The sequence below is a fragment of the Gymnodraco acuticeps genome, unplaced genomic scaffold (genome assembly GCF_902827175.1).
Source record: "Gymnodraco acuticeps unplaced genomic scaffold, fGymAcu1.1, whole genome shotgun sequence".
NCBI classification, from domain to species: Eukaryota; Metazoa; Chordata; class Actinopteri; order Perciformes; family Bathydraconidae; genus Gymnodraco; species Gymnodraco acuticeps.
This window is the reverse complement of record NW_022992310.1, coordinates 70951-94744: the sequence shown is the minus strand read 5'-3', so window position 1 is coordinate 94744 and position 23794 is coordinate 70951. Positions and strand designations below refer to the sequence as shown.

At 40.5% G+C, this 23794-nt stretch overlaps 1 protein-coding gene across 3 annotated transcripts in view; it reads left to right on the top strand.

The window, feature by feature from the left end:
* Positions 1 to 2160: 2160 nt before the first annotated feature.
* Positions 2161 to 23794, top strand: part of LOC117541135 (cortexin-1-like) — a 34094-nt gene continuing 12460 nt past the window's right edge. The window contains exons 1-2 of one of the 3 annotated variants that reach the window (XM_034208261.1): positions 2161 to 2233; positions 3313 to 3399. The gene's annotated coding sequence lies outside the window, so the exon portion shown is untranslated. The remainder of the gene's footprint in view (positions 2234 to 3312; positions 3400 to 23794) is intronic. The other 2 variants (XM_034208262.1, XM_034208263.1) reach the window with 2 other exon arrangements.

Genomic DNA, 23794 nt, shown 5'->3' with positions numbered 1-23794 from the left:
TTAGGCAAGGCAAGGCAAGTTTATTTATATAGCACTTTTCAACACAAGGCAATTCAAAGTGCTTTACAAAAAATGAAAGACATTAAGAAAATGGCATTTAAAATCAGTCATTAAAAAGAAAAGCTAATAAAATAAACATTAAAAGAAAAAATACATGGATAAAAGTTACAGTGCAGTCTAAGATGTGAATAGTTCAATTAAAAGCAGCGGCAAAAAGAAAAGTCTTCAGCCTGGATTTAAAAGTAGTAAGAGTTGTAGCGGACCTGCAGGTTTGTCTAGCTACTTTTATAATTTTCAAATCATAAATCTACAAGAAGATAAGGAGGACTTTTACAAAAAAGTAAGAGATTTTTGTCCAGAAGGATAGGCAAATGGACTTCATCTTCAAGTCAAGGTAAGACCACAATTTTATTGAAAATGGGATCTTACTAAGAGAGAACAGTTCAATATTTAAATGATACAATTACATTTTTTGGGTATCCTTTATCCTAAAATTAATCGAAGAATCAGACAAAAAAAGCTTTTGAAAATAATATTATATTTTGATTTGTAAACCTGAAGAGTCAGTGCCAGTACCAGCCATGAACCTCACTGCACCTCACTGCAGAAGCTTATATATAGACATCTACGTTTTTTGTGCCCCACCACTTTTGTACATATAAAAACGCCACTGCTTATCTTATGTCAGGGACGTGCACAGACATTTGGAGGGGCTATTGCTCTAAACTGGAAAAAGGGCCTCCCCCCCGAAAAAAAAGATAAGACCAAAACGATTATTACATTAACTAATTTGAACAGTAATTCACATCATCATCTCAAAACAAAATAAGCTAAGGCAACTACTTGCATTCGGTGACTTGATTTTTAAAATGAAAAACAGGGACATTTTTTGTTTTGCGGTCCATATCTCATTCAAATATCTAATGTTAGCAACTATTAAAGAAAACATGGGGACAATTCAATGCAGTTTGACCATTGTAACTGCTGTGCAGACATACTGATAAAATAGGGCTTCTATAATTACCTTAAATAAACTCACTAATTAATTAAACCAGTTCAATACGCATTATTCTTATAATTCTTTATGAGCCCAGTAAAGGTACGGTATCTAATTACTTATTTATTTAGTATTCCATAACTTAATAACAGAGACGGTCAAATTAAAGTAGAGATATGGCAGAAATCCTACAATAAAGCGGGACAGTGAAGTGTTCTCCTGTGAGAGGGCGATCAAGAAAAGAGAGCGAGCGGCGCGTTGAGGGAGTTTACCATGGATGTTTAATAGGAGTTTAAGGAGCAGATGAAAAGACACAGAAAGACAGAAGCACAATAACAAGTATATGTAGGTGTTTTTTTGTAAATAACCGACGGTGCCAAGAGCAAGTAAAGTCCCTGCCATGAGAAAACTCAAAATCCATTTCCCTAAATCCGACACTAGAGGTGGTCTTAACGCACCAGCACCAATACAGTAGCCTATAATAAATATTATATATATAATACGTAACATGTGTAATCACACACTTAGATATGTGCGATATAGAACATCAATAATAAAAACGTAGGACTACCTGGTTTAAAATACTTTTGTGGTCATACTGTGGAATGAGTTCACACTGAAACGAGTTCTTCATTGAAAATGTCGCGGGCAATTACATGTAAGGAGAAGAAGAAGTAGTAGAAGGAGAATGAAGCTGGTGTGTTTCCCGCAGCGAGACATTACAATACTAATTGTGGGCTTATCATGTTGATTCGACCACAACAGAAAGAAAAAAAAACTCTCGCTCTCTCCAGAGGGGCAGGTCAGCCAAAAAGGGAAAACGGGCCGTTAACAATAGCCCGTACCTGTGCACGTCCCTGTCTTATGTACATTTCATTGCAAAAACATTATCAGTTTATGGTACCACAAGGAGCACTGACGCTGACATTCACAGGCATAAGGAAAGTGAATTGTGCAGTGTCAAATGTGTGTTAAACATCCTGCAAAATTGACCACAGATAGATGTTTCCCATCAGGACATGTTTGACTTATTTACCATAGTTATTTACGCATGGTTGTGTTTAGAGAGCGCTCTGGAGGCCGGAGTGGGTGGAGCTTGCGTGCCTCGCGCTGGGTCCTCGCGCAGAGCCACGCTCAGCAGCAGCACTGGAAGAGGAGGAGAAAGAGAGGAGAGAGAGAGAGGAGCACAAAGTTTCAGGCTGCAGCTGATCGGACACGGACGGAACCTCTGGTCAGGTTTGTGCAATATTATCACCACTTTTTGTAATCACGCTGCTGATAATACTTGCATTTTTGGTTTTAATTAGTCAAATAAAGCACGCTCGATCTGTATTGTGCATGGATTTATTACAGATTGCACTGCGTAATTGTGTGAAGATTGACGTGCATGTGTTTAATAGTAAGATTTTGCGGTGTATTATAAGTTTAAAGCTACGTTATCAATTCAGTTTTTTTGTACAACTTTCCAAGTCATCCTTTCGCCACAAATGCTGTGTTGTAAACTAGTTTTTGGTGTCATTTTTATTTATTTATATACCTTTCAAATGACTTTAACTTGATAATAGGAGTCACCTTTGTCAAAGAGCAGCAGGAAATGCTTCTGTTGTTTTGTAAAAAGTCGAACCTAGAGAATTAACGGTCCAACAAAATTGACAGGAGACAAAAATGGCAATAAAACAGATGACTTATCTGATCTTTTGCAAATCTTATCATGAATATTATGGTGATTTTTTGGGTGATTTAAGGAGGTAAGAATATCTGCTGGGTCTCCTTTCACCAAACCTGCTGACTTTGATTTATTTGAGGGCACCATTTTTCCACATCATGGACCAATGTGCCATGAAATTACAATGACAAGTCCTGTGGCAAGACAGAATCCCTTCCCTCCCTTCAGCCCCGAGACAGGCTCCTTCAGCAGGAAAAGGGTTGGATTATCCCGCTGAGAGATGGGAGAATGAACTCCACGCAGGTCATTAAGATAGCACGGATGCACACATGTTTAATACATGTGAATTTAATTTAAAAATGTCACTCTGTAGCTGCTCTTTTAGAGTTGCAATTGATACTGATGGGGGGAAACACCATAGGCACTGCGTTGATCTGTTATCGATTCTTTTTGGTTCTAATGTGTAATTTGATCCAGCTCTTGGCTACAGAGATGTATCCTTTGCTCTATCCACCTCATCATTTATCCACCAGGATTGAAATCTGTGTCAGGCGCTGGATGCATCACAGGCTTCCTGGCTTTATCCATCTATATTGTCTTATGTTACATGGACATGCTGAATAATGAACTAACTGCCTCTTGTCAACAGTAATGAGTCATCTGAGGTTTTGATATCTAACAATCTGGATTGAGGTCGTTGAGCAGAGGCAGAGGTCCACTGCTGTTCTGAGACCAGGTAAAGATTTCAGATTAAAGTGTAAGGGATACGAGAGCTGGTCAACTCTCAGAATAAATGTATAGGAATAATACTCACCCAAGTACAGTATGGTTCAGAGGGCTACATTTCAATATGGTTAAATGACATCTCAGATAGGGCTAAAACGTACTTTCTGTATGGATTGATCTGCAGAAAATGGTTGTTTTCACCAAAAATGTAAGACTTGCTCAGATTTTCCTTCCAAAACCCGAATATATTAACTTGACAATGAAATTAAGCAAAGAAAGCAAGACATCTTCATAATTCAGAGGCTGAAAACACAATTTTAGCAATTGTTTTTGCTAAAAAATTACTTTAACGATTAACCGGTTATCAAAATAGTTGTCGATTATTTTTTGTTAATTTACTTATCTTTACTTTTCTCACAATTTTTTTTACCAGTTTTAGGTTTTTGTGCATGTTAATGGTCTGCAAAGGCTAAAATCCCTGGGTTCCAGTTTCATATATTTCCTGTTAAGCATAACACTTGAAAGTTACCCAATGTAAACATGCAGAAGTCAACAAAAGGGCAATACTCTCATTAAAGGCTTGATCATTTGTCATGGAAATGAGAGCATACTGTGGCAACGTTGCTTTATTGCATTCTCAGTATACCATTTATGATAAATAACCACAAAAGCTCATCTGCAGGAAGCTCATGATCAGCATCATCACGTCATGACTTGTAATGAAAGAAGAGATGGGGAAGAAATGGTTTCCCCGCAGAGAAACACAGAGTCAGGATGTACAGTATTACATAGAGCACATTAGAGAATCAGGTTCTCCACACACTCTCACTCTCTTATATCGTTTACTCTCTATCTCTCACCAACGTTATTGTTTCATTAGGTGGTTCAGACCCTGTGTGAAAGCAGCAGAAGTGAAGTCACTAAAGTGTCATTGCTGCACGAACGCTATCATTTAAACTGTTATACGGTTCAGTTCTGAAATTACTTTTTCACGAGAAATCACCTGCGCGTCTTATGACAGTATATTACCCCTGAAATAATAGCAATGTCACACCGAGCGTGATTCAATTTGGCCGTATATAACGTGGCAACATGGCACAGAGGCTCATAAACCTCCTATTTTCTGTCCCGTAAAGAGCCGCCTCCCGCTCGCATGAACACGAAAGCAGGTAGAAGGTGGAAAATGGCTTTTTGAGGCGCAGCGTCAAGGGTCTTCAGGCTCGACAAGGAGGCGATTCTTCGAGTGGTTTTGATTGCCTGGTGAAGATAGGGCATCACATATTCATCGACCCCCATAATCTATAGCCCCTTTGGAAACAGACACAGGGCCCAGGATTTCATTGTCTCCAGAAAGCCCCCCATGACCCCTGAGCACAGTATATTAAATCGATTGGAAATACTAGAAGAGGGGCAATTCACTTATTGGAATGAAATCTGCTGATGGACCATGAAGTGTGTGGATAAGCTCCCCTTTCCTTTTCTGGTCTGCAAGGCTTCTCTGTAATCTCAGTCATCAAATGAGCCAGACTGACTGCCTTCCCTTCAGCAAGGTGATCTGTCCTCGCTCTCTGAGGACATTTCTCCTGTGTTAAATCCTTGCTTAGGAGTCCAATTGTCAGTGGGGATCACCCTGATGAGCAAAAGTTATTTCAGCTTTGAATCAGCACTTTCCCATTGTTGAGAATTCAAAGCTTCTCTTTTTCTTGAAAGGTCGTACGGATTTACGCCCTGATACTGTATTTTTTTCATGGAGTGTGGCGTAACAAGTGTTTTTTAAATTGCTGACTGAAAGCCATTGTATTCCATCCTGGCATGTGTTCGCGCTGACGTCTCAGGGAAGCGGCAACATCCGGGTCTGAAAGTGAAATCTATGTTGAAGTGCCTCAAAAAATGTCCATCGTAAGTTGATCTTTAAATGTCTTGATTTGTCAGTTTCGAATCGCTTGTCGTTTTGTTGACATCGTTGTAGCTCTACTACTGCAAAAAGAAGTATAGAAGTCTATGAAAAAATGACCCTTTACCTCATTGAGCTCATGGTCTCAATTGTTAGTTTGAAGTCTTCTTTAGTACAGCATGAGGTTCATTTGATAAATGATGGTCCCATTTAGATTAACACAGATAAATCAGGATATGCTTCACTACCCAGTTTTTGACAGGTCTCTACCACGGCGTTGTCCAGTTTATGGATGGACCAACATGTGACTTTTTTACTTCTGGTTCCATAAAAACAAGATGGCGATGGCCAAAATGCCAAACTCAAGGCTTCAAAACAGTAGTCAATGAACCAATGAGTGACGTCTTGGTGACTTCATAGACACTTCTAATACACAGTTTATGGATATGTGCAGGGGAGCACCTTCCGAACAGGCAAGGCAGGAAACTGTTTGGGGCCCCGGACCAGAAGGGGGCCCCCAAAGAAGGTAGATTAAGAAGGTCCACAGCAACGACAACATGAAACACCCTTTAATTTACTGCAACGACATGTCGGGTAACCCCCTTAAGGGGTCCCCATGCATAGCGCGCCATCAAAAGCTAATAATTTCAGTTGCGCTGCTCCACTCCAGGGGGGGGCTGTCGGCTGTGCGTGGTGATGAAAAGCTGGTTCGAGAGGCCCCCAGTGAATGTTTGCCTAGGGCCCCCACAGACTCTAGGATCACCACTGGATATGTGGTGAACATGTGGTAAACCCATAGAGTTATCACCAAACTCTTTCTTATCTGTGGTTCCAGAAAAACTGAGAAAATTCAAAATGTAAGGTTTCCAAACATTCACCACAGAACCAAGGGGTGATTTCACAGTGGCTGACTCGTCTAGTTATTCAGTCTATGGGCTCAGGTTATTTATTTGTACCATTCTCAACAAAGTTTCATACTTTCTTTAAATGCTAACTGTAGTGTAAGCACTGCCAGTGTTGTGTGGGTAGGGCATGTGATATAAATACGGCCACTGGGGATCTGACAGAATGACTTGATGCTTGATGGAAGGAAAGTGCTGTTCTCTGACTTTTTAAGAGTGCTGACATTTTCATATTGCCCAACACACACACACACACACACACACACACACACACACACACACACACACACACACACACACACACACACACACACACACACACACACACACACACACACACACACACACACACACACACACACACACACACACACACACACATACACCATGTATACATCACTTCAGGGGACATTACATTGACTTACATGCATTTCCTGGAGACTTATCCTAACCTTAACCATAACCAACACATGCCTAACCCTAACCCTTACCCTTACCCTAACCCTAATCCTAAACCTAACCAAGTCTTCACCCTAAAATTAATGATTCCCCTCATGGGGACCTCCAATTTGTCCCCATAAGGGAAGCCAGTCCCCACACGTGACTATGTAAACAGATTTAGGTCCCCACAAGTATAGTAATGCTAGACCACACACACCCACACACACCCACACACACCCACACACACACACACACACACACACACACACACACACACACACACACACACACACACACACACACACACACACACACACACACACACACACACACACACACACACACACACACACACACACACACACACACACACACCTCCTACTTAGACCCTCCCCAAATCTCCTCTCTCTCAGCACCTGTCCTTTTCCCTCGTCCTCCTACCTTCATCTGATTGATGCCCCCCCGGTTCCCTGGGTAGCCGCAGACCTCTGGCTCTGTCCGAATGCAGACGTGAATCATAGGGATTACCGTTCTGTTCTCCACCTTTCCTCCCAACTTTCTCTCGCTTAGTTTTCTTACCTCATCCCTCATTTCACATCCTCTCACCTCACCACTGGGCCTCTTCTGGATGTGTGCTGCTGTGCTGTTATCCCTGGTGACAGCAGCAGGGGGTCTTTCAAGGTGAATTATAGGGTTGGATTGGCCTATCAGCTGCTCTCATGCTCACTTACACGCTCTTTATTTCCTGCGTTTTTCAGAATTGAACAGAATTACATTACATGTTATTTGTTAGATGCTTTTATCCAAAGCGACTTACATACTCAATACTGTGGACAATCCCCACAGGAGCAATTTGGGGTGAAGCGTCTTGCCCAGGGACACAACGACATGCTGACTGCAGTGGGGTTTGAACCTGTGACCCCTGATTTGAACCTGTGACCCCTGATTCCAACACCAAGGCTCTATCCACTGCGCCACACGCATAAATTGCCCTGTACATAAAACGTTTCCACTTTTTTGGAACATTTTCTCACTCACTTACTCCTAGCCTGCAACCAATTTATCCTCATTTTGTGATATTTCATTGCCTGTGATTCGTAAGTTAGATGAAGATACATTTGTTTGGGCTAGTATTTGTATTTATTCATTTATTGAACAGGGACAGAGCATTTTAATAGAGATTTCTGTAAATGCGCCAGAATTAGCCAACATGCTAGGTCACCCCTCAAAACTAATTATACTTAAAAAAAGTATATCTGGTTTTCATAAATCCTTAAAAACATTCAACATAAAATCTCACATATAGGAAATAATATTTAATAAAATAAAATAAAAACATGACTTTTCATCCCAATTTGTGGGACAAAAACATGATATGTAAAATGTTTTAAGAAGGAGGGTGTAGCAACTATTTCATAAAGAAAAAAGCAATTCTTATATTGAATATTTAACATCTTTCATTTGTAAGTATGTATGTATGTATGTATGTATGTATGTATGTATGTATGTATGTATGTATGTATGTATGTATGTATGTATGTATGTATGTATGTATGTATGTATGTATGTATGTATGTATGTATGTATGTATATATGTATGTATGTATGTATGTATGTATGTATGTATGTATGTATATATGTATGTATGTATGTATGTATGTATGTATGTATGTATGTATGTATGTATGTATGTGGATATATATGGATATATATGTATGTGGATACTGATGACATTTGTCCGCCCTGATAGGAAAAGAAGGGACTTTTTTCAGGAAGAAAGATTGGGTCGATTATTTCTTAAAGAGGAAAGCAGTGATGGAAATATGGCGACTGACGGATGTGATGGTCAGATATGAGAGAGTAGTTTAAGGTGGAGGTGGAGCAGAGGAAGTCGGTGTATTTTGCTGCCTGACAGCTTCAGTGAGTTAAATATCTGCAGGCGACAAATGTGTCTCAGGACTCGTTTCCCTTCCAGTCAGCCCCCGGGGTTTCTCATAGCCAAAAGAAAATCACATTTAGAGCTCATGACTTTGTGAAATAAAATTCACAAAATAGGTTGGCTCTGTGAGTGTCTGCATTTATTCTTTTTTTATTACATTTGTATTGCTGTTATTATCTTTTATTACTTCATTGCTCAGGCTGCAGCAGACACAGTGACTTGATGTGATTTTCTTAGGTCTCAGATAAAATGATACAATTGTGAAATGATGCCCAGGGTTGCGGTTGGATAATCCAAAAATCAGCTCCTAAATTCTAACCCTATCTCCTATTCCTTGACCTCTGAGTGAAACGTCACGGGGTTAAGGGATAGTGGATAGGAGAATTCAAAAGGATTTAGGAGAAGAGACTGCGGTACTTAGAGAATCCGACTGCACTTTCACTATCCGAGGTGTTTATGATGCGCCAGCCAGCGGACGTCATAAATGTGCGTCTGCTGCTGCTGTGGGGAAACTATGGAAACTACAGTTTTCTATACAGCGAACTACAACATGGATGTTTAATAAGAACGAGGGACTCCTGTAAACTCATCTAGAGACTCTGCACCGTGCTCTGATGCTGTTGCTTTGCTTTATGAACGTGGACAACAGAGAAACATATTCTTCAGGACCAAAGTTGGAATTGAAATAAAAAAGGAAAGTGAAACTTATGCTCGTCACCCTCTCCCTCCGGTCCACATTAATACAAATGATCCCAATACGTATGATTGTATGAAAATATCTTAAAATCAATACAAATGTATTTATTATAAACGTTAGTCCTTAACATCTATCACTGTGTATATCACCATTCAAACATCTTTTAAAAGTTGAACAAACTCCACACAGCTCAGTAAAGACTGTGAAATGTTGACTTTATTTGATCATTTCAGTAAAAACTAACGTTCATATTTCTCTTTTTGATTATAATACTGATTAACGTTCAGAACAAAGCACTTTGGCAACTTACCACATACGTTTTAAAATGCTTAATAAGCACCGTAACTTTCATGATATAATTTCTCGGTCATAATCGGTTGTTTCCGTGAACGGCCGACTGTTGAGTGACGGCAAATGCTGCGGCTGCAATGCATTGTGGGGCGGCATTTTCTCCTCTCCTTTCGGTTAGGGAGGTCCAGTGGTTCCTAAGCTAAAGGAGGTTATAAAGGAAGTTTGAAACCTCCTTTCCTATCATCTAGAGAATTCGAACGGCACTTATCATGGCTGCCACTGAGGGACTTCCGGGTCATTTCACTCCGTTAGGAAGGTTCCTAAGCTAGATGGACTATTGGGGCCCATTCCAATAGTCCATTTAGCTTAGGAACCTTCCTAACCAAGTGAAATGACCCGGAAGTACGTGACCTGTGAGTAAATATTGTTTTGGCGTTTATATCGCACAAAATAGGGCAGGGCTATGTTGATATCGGGGTATGAGACTTGCCAATACATATCCCTACTACTGTATATATTTTTTATTTTAACATTTTTCAGCCACATTAGTCAATTGAGAACAAATACTTATTGACGATGACAACCTGGCCAAGTGATCTGTCAGCATTTAGATTAAATCACAAACCTTAACATCTTTCTATACCTTAGTCTCTGTGTCATTTTGACTAGATAAATGCATTTGAATGGTTTGATAGACCTATTCAGCAACTGGTACAACATCCAGTTTCTTCACTACATAATTTACTAACTTAGATTTTCCTAGCAGAAGTCAAACCATGGACTGTATTTCAGTCACTTATTGGTTTATGGACTACCGTTTTGATGCTTAGCATTTTGTCCGTCATGTTTCTTTTGTAACCAAAAGTGATACAAGAGGTAGGAGTACAACCAAACACTGAACATTTCACGGTGCGTAGTGGAGCATGCTGGATCCAAAAACAGAAAATACAATAAAGGACGAACTGACGGGGGAATACAAGTAAAGACGAGACTGATCACAAAGACACAGCTGGAGAGGGCATGCCAAAACACAAGGTGAAAACAGTCAGACAATTAAAAAGGCTGGAAAACACAGAGACAGGAAGTAAAACAAGACATGACACAAGGACCAGTGGCGGCTGGTGGAAAATATTTTTGGTGGGGCTGTTGATATAGTGAGTACAATTTTTTTTTGGGAGAAATGACCCCTTAAATTAGGACTTCTGGTGATGTAATGGTGCGTTTCCAGTGCAGCGCGGAGCTCGCTTTAATGCTGCGTTCAAAACACAAGGAAAACAGGTGAAAATAGTCAGACAATTAAACAGGCGGGAAAACACAGAGACAGGAAGTAAAACAAGACATGACACAAGGACAACATACATTTCAAAAATAAAACTGGTGTCAATCGTCAATCCCAACTCACCCTAAAGCAGACTCTGCTTTATTGTCTAAATGGGTCTATTATTTACAAAATGAACATCATACTGTATTGAAGAGGACTTTGTTTACAATCTCTTCTAAATCAAGTGAGAAGTTTGGTAATTTTCTCGTAGACTTCTGTACAATCTGAGTGAAACAGTGAAGATGAACAGGTGACCGTATCAGGTGAGACTTTCTACTCAGCAACTCAAAACTAAATCAGGCCTCATTGTATTTAGGGAAAGCTATTCTTGTACAAAATAAATACTGATCTAGAATCTTGAATAGTTTGAATATTGATGCAGGAGTAACCTTGAAAACCTAATAAAAAACCCGAAATATGCTGATAGAGAAAATAGACTGTTCAAATCTTCTGGAGACAAAATGATAGATAGTAGGCAGCTCTGAAGGTGGAATTGCTGCATGAGCATCACAAGGGCTTCATTGGTGTACATTTGTCTCTCTCTCTATATCTCTATTCATTCCTCCTGGTTCACTTCAATCTGAGTTTCTCTGTGACGTCCTGGGACACTTTTTCTCTTCTGTAACATCCCGGCACTGAGATTGTCACGATCTGTCTTTATGGTGTTTTGTCTTGTCTTGTTTCATGTTTTATGTTGAAAGGTCTTCACTTCCTGTCTTGCCTGTTTCTGTCTGCGTTGTGTCTTGTTTAAATCTGTCTGTGGTTCCCTGTCGTTAGTTTCCCTGGTGTGTCTAATTTACCCGATTGTGTTCACCTGGTGTCCCTGTGTTTTCTCCTCCCTCCTCACCTGTGTCTTGTTTCTGTGATTAGTCTTGTGTGTATTTAAGTTCTGGTTTTTCTGTCTGTCTTTGTCGGTTCGTCTTTTGTCATGACTAGTTCGTCGGTGAGTGTTCTGTTTTGTCTTTGTTGTTCACCTTGAAATAAAGGAAGTTTCACTTTGATCTGCATTTGGGTCCTACCTGCTTCACACACCGTGACAGAGATCCATACTTCAAACTGATGGGGTGTGAACAGTAAGAAAGTACATGTGTGTATGACAAAGGACAGCTTCTCAAAGAAACATCCATATATAATGTGTTGCCATTCATTTTGTGTCACTGCACTCTTTTTTGTTTTAAAAGGTCAGCAGTCTTGAGTGTTTTCCACTCTCACAGCTCTGCCTTCTCATTTGCATGTACAGTGAAAGCACAGGGCGCCTTCTCTCTTTATATCTGTCTCTCACACAAATACACACCGACCTATGTAAGAGTCAAGTCAAAGTCAACTTTATTGTCAATCTCAAAATATGTTTGTACACACAGAAAGATCCAAATACTGTTTCCCACAGTCCCGAGGTATAAAATACACACATTAAAATACAAGAACGAGTGTGTGCAGAGACGAATGGCGGGCTGTGTTGTAACGGCAGAATATTTAATTGCCTAACTTTATCACCATTACTGCAGCTGCTGAGTGTCTGCCGGCCTGATTATGACAGTGGCATTTTTAGGAGCTGCTACCCAAGTGTAAAGAGAAACGACTCCACAGACACCTTTTTTCTCTCAGGAGCTACAAATACCTGAAAGACAGACATGTTTGGTCTGTGAATTTAAGTGTGCATTTGCGAACATTTATAATTTCTGCAAATGCACATTACTTGTAAAGATACATTGGCATAATTGTAAAAAACACAACATTTAGATGTATTGATGATAGTTGTGAACACACACACACACACACACACACACACACACACACACAATGTTCGTATTTAGTCTCCTGATCTTAAATGGGAATTAAATCAGTTGAGTGTTCCCAAAGCACCAGTGTTCTGCAGTTTGTGTGGGCCTACTGTACTGTTGCACAGTTTTGGAAGATTCATAGCTAACTACACTGAAGATTATGGATTATCTCATATTTTTAAGCCTCAATTTGTGTGTGTGTGTGTGTGTGTGTGTGTGTCCCCCTCTAACATCACCAGAAGTCATAATATATGGGATCATTTCTCAAAAAATTCTTCCGGGGGAGGATCCCCCCGGACCGTCCTAGTATGGTTTGGTCACAGCCATTTCCATAGCCCCACCCAAGATATTTTCCCCCAGCCGCCACTGGTTACACATATTTCAAAACGCAAAGTGTAATAACTGCAGTTGGCCTCCCTGTCAGAATGACAAAGTTCCTCAGTGAAGCACAAGCCCATATTTCTCACTAAATTGTTAGTACAACTTATTAAAAAGATCAGTTCAATGCAACTAATGTCGTCTTAGTGTTATTGCATGATGTTGAAATTGGTTTGCCATGAATTTAGTGATGGATTGTAAACATTTGAAATGTAGCATTTAAGTGTTTCTCAGTTACAAGGTTGTTGTTTTAATAAATCAGACACTGATGGTGCAGCGCTGTACCTCTTTATATAGACATTTTTTCCTTAACAAATAGTTTTTGCGCTGATCAGGGTGATGAATTTGTTTTTCAAAGGGGGTACATTATTGAAAAAAGTTTGAGAACCACTGATTTAGGGGAAAAAATATTTTCTCATTACACTTTAAAATATATCTGTATTTTCTATACTCAAGTTTATGTTCTTGTTAATGTAGAAACTGGAGCCTTTAAGTAAGGTTGCTTGTTATCCAAAGTGCACCTCCAAGAAGAAAATACAAAATGAATGTTACCAAAACTTACATTTTACTACATAAAAAATGAAGCTTAAAATAAGGTTCTTCATCACCTGAATTCAGTGTTTTCATTTGTTTCCCTGTCTGCTCTTTGTCGTACATTACCAATGGACAGGATGCATTTTAATCGTTAATATTGATGGATCTTCTTAATTTAATTTCAAGAAGCCATAAACTTTGATCGAGATTAATAATTCATTAACTGTGCAGCCCTTATGTACATTAGCTTAACCTCAGCTGCTCATATAATTATTAACACATGTTCTAAAGCAGGCGTGTTCAACTATTTTTGAGGCCGAAAACCTTTTAGCCAAAAGACGGAGGAGAAACCCCTTACTAAATAAATAAATAGTTAATATAAATAGTTAATAAATAAATAAATAAATAGTTAAGTTGCATATTAAACAGGGAAAGCCTTCACCTCTTTCGCAGTTTTTTCTGTAGTTTCTATCACTCTAAAAGAGACCAAATGATCAATAGTGTGTCCCACAAGAATCTTCTTACACTTCCGATTATAATGCAGCTACTCAGCTAAAATGTTTAGCAAATACATAGAAGTAGCTAACTAGTTTAATGTAATAGATAGGAGCCAGAAAGTGATTTAACACAGGTTAGCTAGCTCACATAATTGCACTAGGATGTATGGATAATAGTTTAAATAGAATAGAATATATCTGTATTGTCATCATACAAAGTACAACAACATTTCTTTGGTAACTCTCACTGCAGTAACAAATAGACACAATAAATAAATAAGAGTGGTAAAAGCAGAGGTAGTAGCGATGACAGTGCAACGAGATTAAATTCAGTGTCAATGTGCATATTAACACTTACAGTCTAAATATATATTAGTAAAATAGCTAAATAATAGTGCTTGCAGTCTTTGAGGTGTGTGTGTGTGTGTGTGTGGCCTAGCATTACTATCCTTGTGGGGACCTAAATCTGTTTACACAGTCACGTGTGGGGACTTGCCTCCCCTTACATAAGGGGGGTCCCCATGAGGGGATTCGTTAATTTTAGGGTGAAGACTTGGTTAGGGTTAGGCATGTGTTGGTTGTGGGTAAGGTTAGGATAAGTCTACAGGAATTGGATGTAAGTCAATGTAATGTGCCCTGAAGTGATGTATAGGCCTACATGGAATGTGTGTGTGTGTGTGTGTGTCATACTTGCCAACCCTCCCGATTTTCGCGGGAGACTCCCGATTTCATTGCCCTCTCCCGGTTTCCTCCCAGGGTCATATTTCTCCCGCATTTCTCCCGATTTCTGACAAAATCCGATTTACTCACGACTGTTTCCACTCTGACTTTAATACAGCTACACCATTGTTTGGTTTCCATGGTAGCGCGTCTCTTTAGCAGCACACGCAACTCAAAGTCTGAGAGGGTGAGGAAGATGAAAACTGAACAAGAATCGACAACTCGACCCTCTGCTCACTCCTTTCCTGTAAAATACAGGTCCAGCCCACACATATGCTCCATGGTGCTACAGGCATTGCCCTTACAACTACAATAAGCATGTAAATGTTAATCTACAGCTCCGGCGATCCAGCACCGGAGTCTCCACCTGCAGACGCAGCCATCCTCGACAACTACTGTACCTTGGATACGAGTCCAAACAACTCACAGACACACAGGCCAGGGCGCTGACAGGGCGCCCTTTGAGCATCAGATCTGACGATGCTGATTGGCTGAAATTGTGTTTCGGCGGCATAGTATACAGATAGCAACAGTCAGCTTGTTGGCTGCTGCTGCTCTGGCTGAGGGCTCCTTTCTACCGCCCGGACGAGAGAGGGTAATGATACACGCTGCGGCCAGGCAGGAAACATGTGACTTATCAGTAACTTTAGACATCGTAAAACAATTTTAAACGAGATTTTATTGTAGATTATACATTTTACTGATACCAACTATATAATATTTACCTTGTTCATTAAAAATAAAAATATTTTTTATTTATATTTTTTATTTTTTATTTTTAATGACAATCAAACATGTGGGAAGAGGGGGGGTGGCGCCCCTAGTGCCCCTATGGGCCGGCCGCCACTGTGTGTAACTCTGTTAATATAAAACCCACACTGCTCAAACATCGTTACTTTTCCTAAAATTGGTATATTTATTTATTTTGGGGTGTGGGGAATGAAGAGAAAAAAATATATGAGCATTTTATGACCATGGGATTTTGACCCCTCATATAAACATATGCATAATGCTGCGCTATACTTTGCGGCCACACGCCGTTGCCTAGCAACGCTTATTGTTTAGGTGTCCTTTGATAAGCAGGCAGTCATATAATTAACTAGAACTAGCTAGATCTGACAGATTTGGACATAAACGCGAGTGAAGTATAACCAGACGTGAGAGAGATCAGATCAGCTGCTGCTGACAGAGAACACGCAGCTCTGCATGATCACAGCTCCGCCGCTGTGACGGATCGTTGAGCGGAGCAAAAATACACTAAGAGTTAGACCTAACACACTTAGCTAGTTTATCTACTCTGGAACTAGCTAAACTAGTTATAAATATATTTATTCTTTCCTGTCGGGTCACTTATTACAGGTTCAGCGAGCTGCACGAGACTGACGGGCTGTCAGGAGAGGGAGAGGAAAAGAGAGCACCCCGTTTATTTTTCCCATTTTATTATCCAGAGTTTCTGTAAACCTTTGAATAAAGTAGTTCATCTACTATTAGTAGTTTGTTTAAATGCATTAATTATGTTTTTTTTATAAAAACATAAAATAAATCTCATGTACCCCCTGCAGTACTCCAACGTACCCCTAGGGGTCCGCGTACCCCCATTTGAGAACCACTGCCCTATATCAATGATAATAATCGTGATCAGTGACGGGTTTAAAATAACCGTTTTGGTGTGAGTTTTGCAGCAATATGAAGACTTGCAAGTCCTTTCCTTCAGAGATTTGCATGTTAAAGTGGAATAAAGTCTGTTCCTGGAGAGTTATGTACAATAAAGCTAGATAAATTCTGTTCCTGCGGAGATGTGTTGTTGTTTGCAGCTCAAGGTGAGCTTGTCTCGTTAGCCTCAGACACTCAGCAGTCCTCAGCTCCCAGAGGTGACAAATGAGCGAAGACAAACCTCTACGAAGGAATCACTGCAACCAGAGAATAAAACAGATCAATGAGGCCTAATGATGGATGGTATCAGTACTCTCACTGAGGAATCCACCGGCAGACAATGCAGGATGTGCAGTTTTTGTGTTCCTACTTTTGAAGAGATTAAGGGGGATACCATCTTAAAGGTGGGGTAGGTAATTTTGGAGAAACCAGCTCGAGTGCGCTAGAATTTGAAAATACACAGCCGGAAAAAATCTGCCACTTCCTTACAGAGCCCCTCCTCCAACACACACGAACGCGCACATGACCAATGAGGGCACGAGATAAGTTTGTGCACAGATGGAAGGCTGACAGGCAGGTAGGCCATCCAGTTACTTTAGCCGGGCCGGCTCAGATGATTGGTCGTGCTTTTTACAGCGCCACGGCTTCCACAGATGATGTTTTTTTATGTATTTATTGTCAAAGCATTTAATGTATTCATTGCCATCAGGATGTTAAGAGCATTCCATGGAATATAACAAGTGTATCTCGAGCCGGTTTCTATACCCCACCTTTAAGCATGTTGACATCGTGTAGCTCTATTTTTCATACGTTTATACTTAGCAATTTCCATATGTTCAGCATTTTTTCTCTTTGCTCACTGGGAAGCAGAAGTAAATATTTTTTCAAAAGTGTAGTAGAAGTCCTGAGAAGAAACGTCTTAAAGAGGCCCTACCATGCTTCCTGTATTGTATAATATAGGTTTTAGTGCATGTAAATGGTCTGTAAAGGCTAACATCCCCGTGTTTCCTCCAGAGGGAAGTCACTATGTAACACTCAAGCTCCTATTGGCTAGCGAGCGCTCCAAAATATTGTATGTGATAGGCTAAGGGGCGGGACATCTCTAAGCAGGTTGACCAATCACAACAGAGCCGGCCAGCTAACCAATTAGAGCAGACTGGGCTCTGGTTTCAGACAGAGGGTGAAAAGAGGTCATGCAGTACGAGAACAATAAAGAGCTTTTTGAACATTAAAGCATGGAAACACATCACAGTAGAGACACTAAATGCAAATATGAACCTGAAGAAGCAGTTTTCAGGCTATGAGATATGAGAATGTCCTGTTTTTTTCTATTTAATATCATATTAAACCAAATATTCTTGGGCTTTGGACTTACAAAGCATTTTAGTTTTTTTTAGTTTTGATATACTTTATTAATCCCCGTGGGGAAATTGTTTCTCTGCATTTGACCCATCCTAGTGTTAGGAGCAGTGTGCTGCCATTTTGAACGGCGCCCGGGGAGCAGTGTAGGGAACGGTGCTTTGCTCAGGGACACCTCGGTAGCACTTGGTCTTGCCGGGACTTGAACTGGTGACCTTCGCCAACACCGCCCTTTGGACTTCAGGGAAATGGGAAGATAATCTTTCTCTATTTTCTGACCATTTTCAATAATGAAAGAAATCTCTAGTTGCAGCCTTTTTGCAAACATAGTGGGTGTTTCTCAATGTCGAGTACGCTTGCTTGGTAGCACATGTCTTCCGAGTCACTTGCTTCAGAAGCGAGGCAAGAATCCTTCCTGGCATTCGGAAAACGAAGAGTGGAACAGGCGAGCAAGTGTGCAGGTGTGCGTCATATGAGAGGCCCCGCCTTACATTTCCCGCCACAGATTTGGGGAAATTGGTCCGTGCGCAAAGCATTGTGGGGATTTTAAGACCGCGGAGTCTATACATGTGCAGCCTCGAAATCTCTCGCTACGAAGTACGCCGGGCTCGGTAGAATTCCAAGTATGCTGGACATTGGAACAGTCCTTCGGCGGCACTCGATGACGTAGTGTGCTTGAAATAGTGGCTCTAGAGCAGCTTTACTCGACATTGAGAAACACCCAGTGTGTCCTTTTGGCCAGTTTATAGAGATGAGGAAGTAAACCCACCTGAGATTGAGGGTCTCATCCAGTCCCCACCCTTTCTTCTTCAGGTCCACTTTATCTTTATAAGCAGTAAATTGGAAAGGGTTAATTCAATTCCCAGCAGGCTGTGGCTGCTAACATTTACCGTCTCTCCCCCTCTTCTTCTTTTGCTCTTGCCACTTGCTCTCTCTGCCTTCTCCCTTTCCCATTGTTTCTAAAGTGTAATTACTTTTAGAGAGTGGCTTTACTCGGGCTATAAATAATGAAAAATCAGGCTGTCTCTGCTGAACCCTATGGAGCTCTGTTGGCTCACTGGGTGTGTGAGTGGTGAGGACACTGTGATCTGTGGTTTCCATCATGAACAGATCATGCCTGTCTCCCTTTTAATTTACACATTTGTTTGACCCTTTTATCCCGTTGAGAGACATCCAAACAGAGGCAAAAAACTAGCAAAACAAGAAGTGAACATATCATTTCTTTGTGGAAAATCCCCCTATCAGTGAGTTCTTTTATCTACATCCTTGAAATCATGACTTTTTACACAGCCATTCCAAAATAATTGATGACTGTATAATGAATTTCTGACCTCTATATGCACTTTAAAACAGTACCTTTTAATTGGCCTCAAAATGCAAGTGTCTGAATATCACTTTCATTTGTGAGCCTTTTAACTTTATGGCAGTTAAGCTCTTGGTACATTTGTTTTTCCCCAATTCAACACAGCTGAATGTCACAGTTCCCTGAGTTGATTGGAGGTTTTTAGGATCACCTGTTGGCTCCTGATTAAGAACTGAGAGCAGCTTGGTGCACTTATCCTCTCAGCCAATCAGAGTGAGACAACCTATTTTCTTAAGTGTTTAAGAGAAGGAGCAAATGTCACACTCAAGGTGCTCTGATTCTGCCTTCACATGTCACACACCTCATTTCAGGATTTCAGAAACCTTCTGGCCCTTTTTGAAAAATCTTAGCTCTCTTAAGTGTTCTGCTTGTTGGTGATATGTAGCATATAGAAAAGACTAGGGATGGTGAGATGAAGCCTTATGAAGCTTTCCAGCCAATTGGTTCGCTAAAGGGTTCATCTCATGAGGCTTCATCATGGGCTTCATTTGAACACAAACCCCCCTGTTGGTCAAATATAAATGAAATGTTTAAATACATTCAATCCTTTATTACATACTCTCTTTGAATGATGATTCAATCAAAAATAAATCTATGTATCTATATTTTTTGTTAAATAATTAGCTTCAAAGGCTTTTTTATCCTGCTTTACAAGTACTTATACTAGTAGAATATATGCATTGTAGCAGGTCTTTCTGGAAAATGTATTATGTGATTATTCCTCCAAATATCCAGATGAGTTGCTTTACATCATAATAAAGTGAATATCTTCGCTGTTCGTATTACGAAACAAGACTTTTACGAACTTGGAGGAACAGCTTTCACTGTTTTCTGAGCTTTTTTTGATCAAGCGAATAATCCATAAAACAATAGGCAGATTAATTGATAATTAAAATAATAGTCAGCTGAGCCCTAAAGCATTTTGTGAGAAAAACACTGTAATCTACCCTGCGCCTACATTGTAGAAACGTGTGTGTGTGTGTGTGTGTGTGTGTGTGTGTGTGTGTGTGTGTGTGTGTGTGTGTGTGTGTGTGTGTGTGTGTGTGTGTGTGTGTGTGTGTGTGTGTGTGTGTGTGTGTGTGTGTGTGTGTGTGGTGTGTGTGTGTGTGTGTGTGTGTGTGTGTGTGTGTGTGTGTGTGTGTGTGTGTGTGTGTGTGTGTGTGTGTGTGTAGTGTCCATTTAAGGGCCTTCTGATGAAGACTGACGAGTGTCCACTTCGCTTGCCTTCATCTCAGGGGTCTCGTTGGTGCTTTCAGGGAAATGTCTTGCAGGAGAAATGGAGTGGGCGAGAACTAATGCGAGTGGAGCGAGGCCGAGGCTGATGGTGGTCAGTGTGTGTGTGTGTGTGTGTGTGTGTGTGTGTGTGTGTGTGTGAGGCTGATGGAGTGTGATGGTGTGAGCGAGACTTAACGAGGAGGAAAATGAGCTGAGCAACGTCTGTCTGTCCTCCCTCCACCTCCCAATATCTTATTCACACACACACACACACACACACACACACACACACACACATACACATACACATACACACACACATACACACACACACACACATACACACACACACACACACACACACACACACACACACACACACACACACACACACACACACACACACACACCATGTATACATCACTTCAGGGGACATTACATTGACTTTAACTATAACCAACACATGCCTAACCCTAACCCTTACCCATAACCAAGTCTTCACTCTAAAATTAATGATTCCCCTCATTATGTCCCCATAAGGGAGGCGAGTCCCCACACGTGACTGTAAACAGATGTAGGTCCCCACAAGGATAGTAATGCTAGGACACACACACACACACACACACACACACACACACACACACACACACACACACACACACACACACACACTGGTCTGACCACTCTAAGGCTTGTTGCCCTTTTAACTTCCTTTTTATGAAATCGACCGTTCTGTATGTTTTACATTTACTGCTGTTTGTGATTGCTTAAATAAATCAATAAACAATATGTAGAGGTAATTATGGACCTGTTATTATACAATATGATAAATGCCACTATTTCAAAGGCAACCACTGCTTTCTCTCTCCTCTTTAAGTCTGTTCCCACTCTCTGTCGGTCTGTTAATCACCGTCTCTGTCTCTCAGTGATGAGATAGTGATTGATAATGGTGCCACTAAATAATTACAGTGTATGAAGGATCAGAGGAGGAGGTTATGTGTGTAGTTTTTAGCAACATTCATTCAACATTCACAATGGAAATCAACCCAATGTGGTGAGGAGTGTCACCAGCAATGTTCCTTTTATTTGCCCACTTGAATTTCAAGAGTGTGTGTGTGTGTGTGTGTGTTTATATGTTGCACTATAGTGTTCTTCCTGTGCATTAACCATCTGTTCTACAGGATTTTGTATTAACCCTGACTGAGTATTCTTGAGTACTTTTTACCAGTTAATATCAAAAACAGTAAAGTAAAATATATATAATCAGATTGTTATTTATGATCTGATCCAGATGATAACTTTGCTCATTATAAAAGCCCTAGACGACCATGGTTCACCCACACTACACACACTTTGTTGAGCCATTTCTTTTGACACAATTTTCAGTGTCTCTCAGAAACGAGTATATGATTTTGTATTTCAAACTGTAGAAAAAGTGCAACTCCACTCAAGAACACATAGAAAATTCAGATCATTGATCATTTATATTGGTTGATTAAATACAGCAACGTGATTCAATGCATTGTGTTTATGTAAGCAAATGTTTTGCTTGTGTTAGTAGGTGTAGAGGAAACTTCTGTGTAGCTATGTAGTGGGAGTCACCGACTCGGGAAGGAGACACGGGAAGAGCAGTAGCTTTGATGTCAAACACATGATGGTTTATTTGGAGTTAACGGCCGGAGGATTCACATCACAAGTCCAAGAGTCAGAGGTTCTGACTTCACGGTAGAGTTGCCACGTCAATTCTGGAGAGCCTCTCTCTTGCCAGCCCATCTAACTGGTTTCGCAGAGAGTAAACAACATATTTGAGAAGATAGCCTAAACAGTGTGGGAACACTGAGCTACTTGCGTCGGACACCTATGACCTCGAAGATTTCACCTTGGAGTCCACAAATACAGAGAAGGAAGTGTCCCAGTGTACCCACAACACAGACCATCTGTGACCCAGTATTGACCGGTCACAGAATGGGAACAATAACATTATTGGCTAAGCAGCCTGTGTCCTTAAAGAAGGTAAACAGACATCAAGGTTTGTCCTGTATGTCACATCTTGGCGTCTATGACAATTATTTCCATAACAGTAGGAACATTTAACAATGATGCACTGAGAAGTTACAGGAAGCTAAAGCAAAAAACTAAAATTAACAACAAGTCCTCCAACTCATACGACCAAATATGTCGTTTGTTCAAGCGCTTAATACGACCTATAATTACGTTTTAAAGTTTAAAGGCCTCTAGTGCTCCCGTTGAATGCAAACGTTACAGATGGTCATTTATTCACACATAACCCTCTCTGTAAAATCCTAAATTGTAGGATAGTTTGGCCATTAAAACGCTTTATGATTAGATTTCTAGCGAGAAGTATATATTGTACTTTTAGAATCCACGTCCAGTCGTTATGTAGGATCTATAGTTTGATAGATATTACGAAGATGATTTGAGGTTTCGTCAGGAGAACGTGTATATGCGGCAAGCTTCCATGTAAAGTTACGGGTTGAAAACAGTATTTCCGGTCTCGACGTTTTCATAATAAAACCAATGATCAAATGATTTAACAGTGATATCTGCAGTACTCATCCACTAAAAAACATCAGTTTATCCTAGTTAATTATACGACATTAATTGGTTTAAATTGTGTACAATGCTTTTGTGTTTTTCCCATAGGGTTTTCTCTTTCGATTCTGAGAGACACATTTCTTTTTTCAGAGGTTTTGATAGGCTAAAATCACGCCGCAATGCACGTCGGGATATGGTGTTTATGTGATATGAAATCGGAAAACATTTAAAAATAATACTTTATTCCGAGTGTTCTTGCTTTTCTCTTTAAAAGTCATCACATAACGGCATGTATACATAACCTATACATGTATACATGGTGTGTGTGTGTGTGTGTGTGTGTGTGTGTGTGTGTGTGTGTGTGTGTGTGTGTGTGTGTGTGTGTAGTGTCCATTTAAGGGCCTTCTGATGAAGACTGACGAGTGTCCACTTCGCTTGCCTTCATCTCAGGGGTCTCGTTGGTGCTTTCAGGGAAATGTCTTGCAGGAGAAATGGAGTGGGCGAGAACTAATGCGAGTGGAGCGAGGCCGAGGCTGATGGTGGTCAGTGTGTGTGTGTGTGTGTGTGTGTGTGTGTGTGTGTGTGTGTGAGGCTGATGGAGTGTGATGGTGTGAGCGAGACTTAACGAGGAGGAAAATGAGCTGAGCAACGTCTGTCTGTCCTCCCTCCACCTCCCAATATCTTATTCACACACACACACACACACACACACACACACACACACATACACATACACATACACACACACATACACACACACACACACATACACACACACACACACACACACACACACACACACACACACACACACACACACCACACACACACACACACACACACACACCATGTATACATCACTTC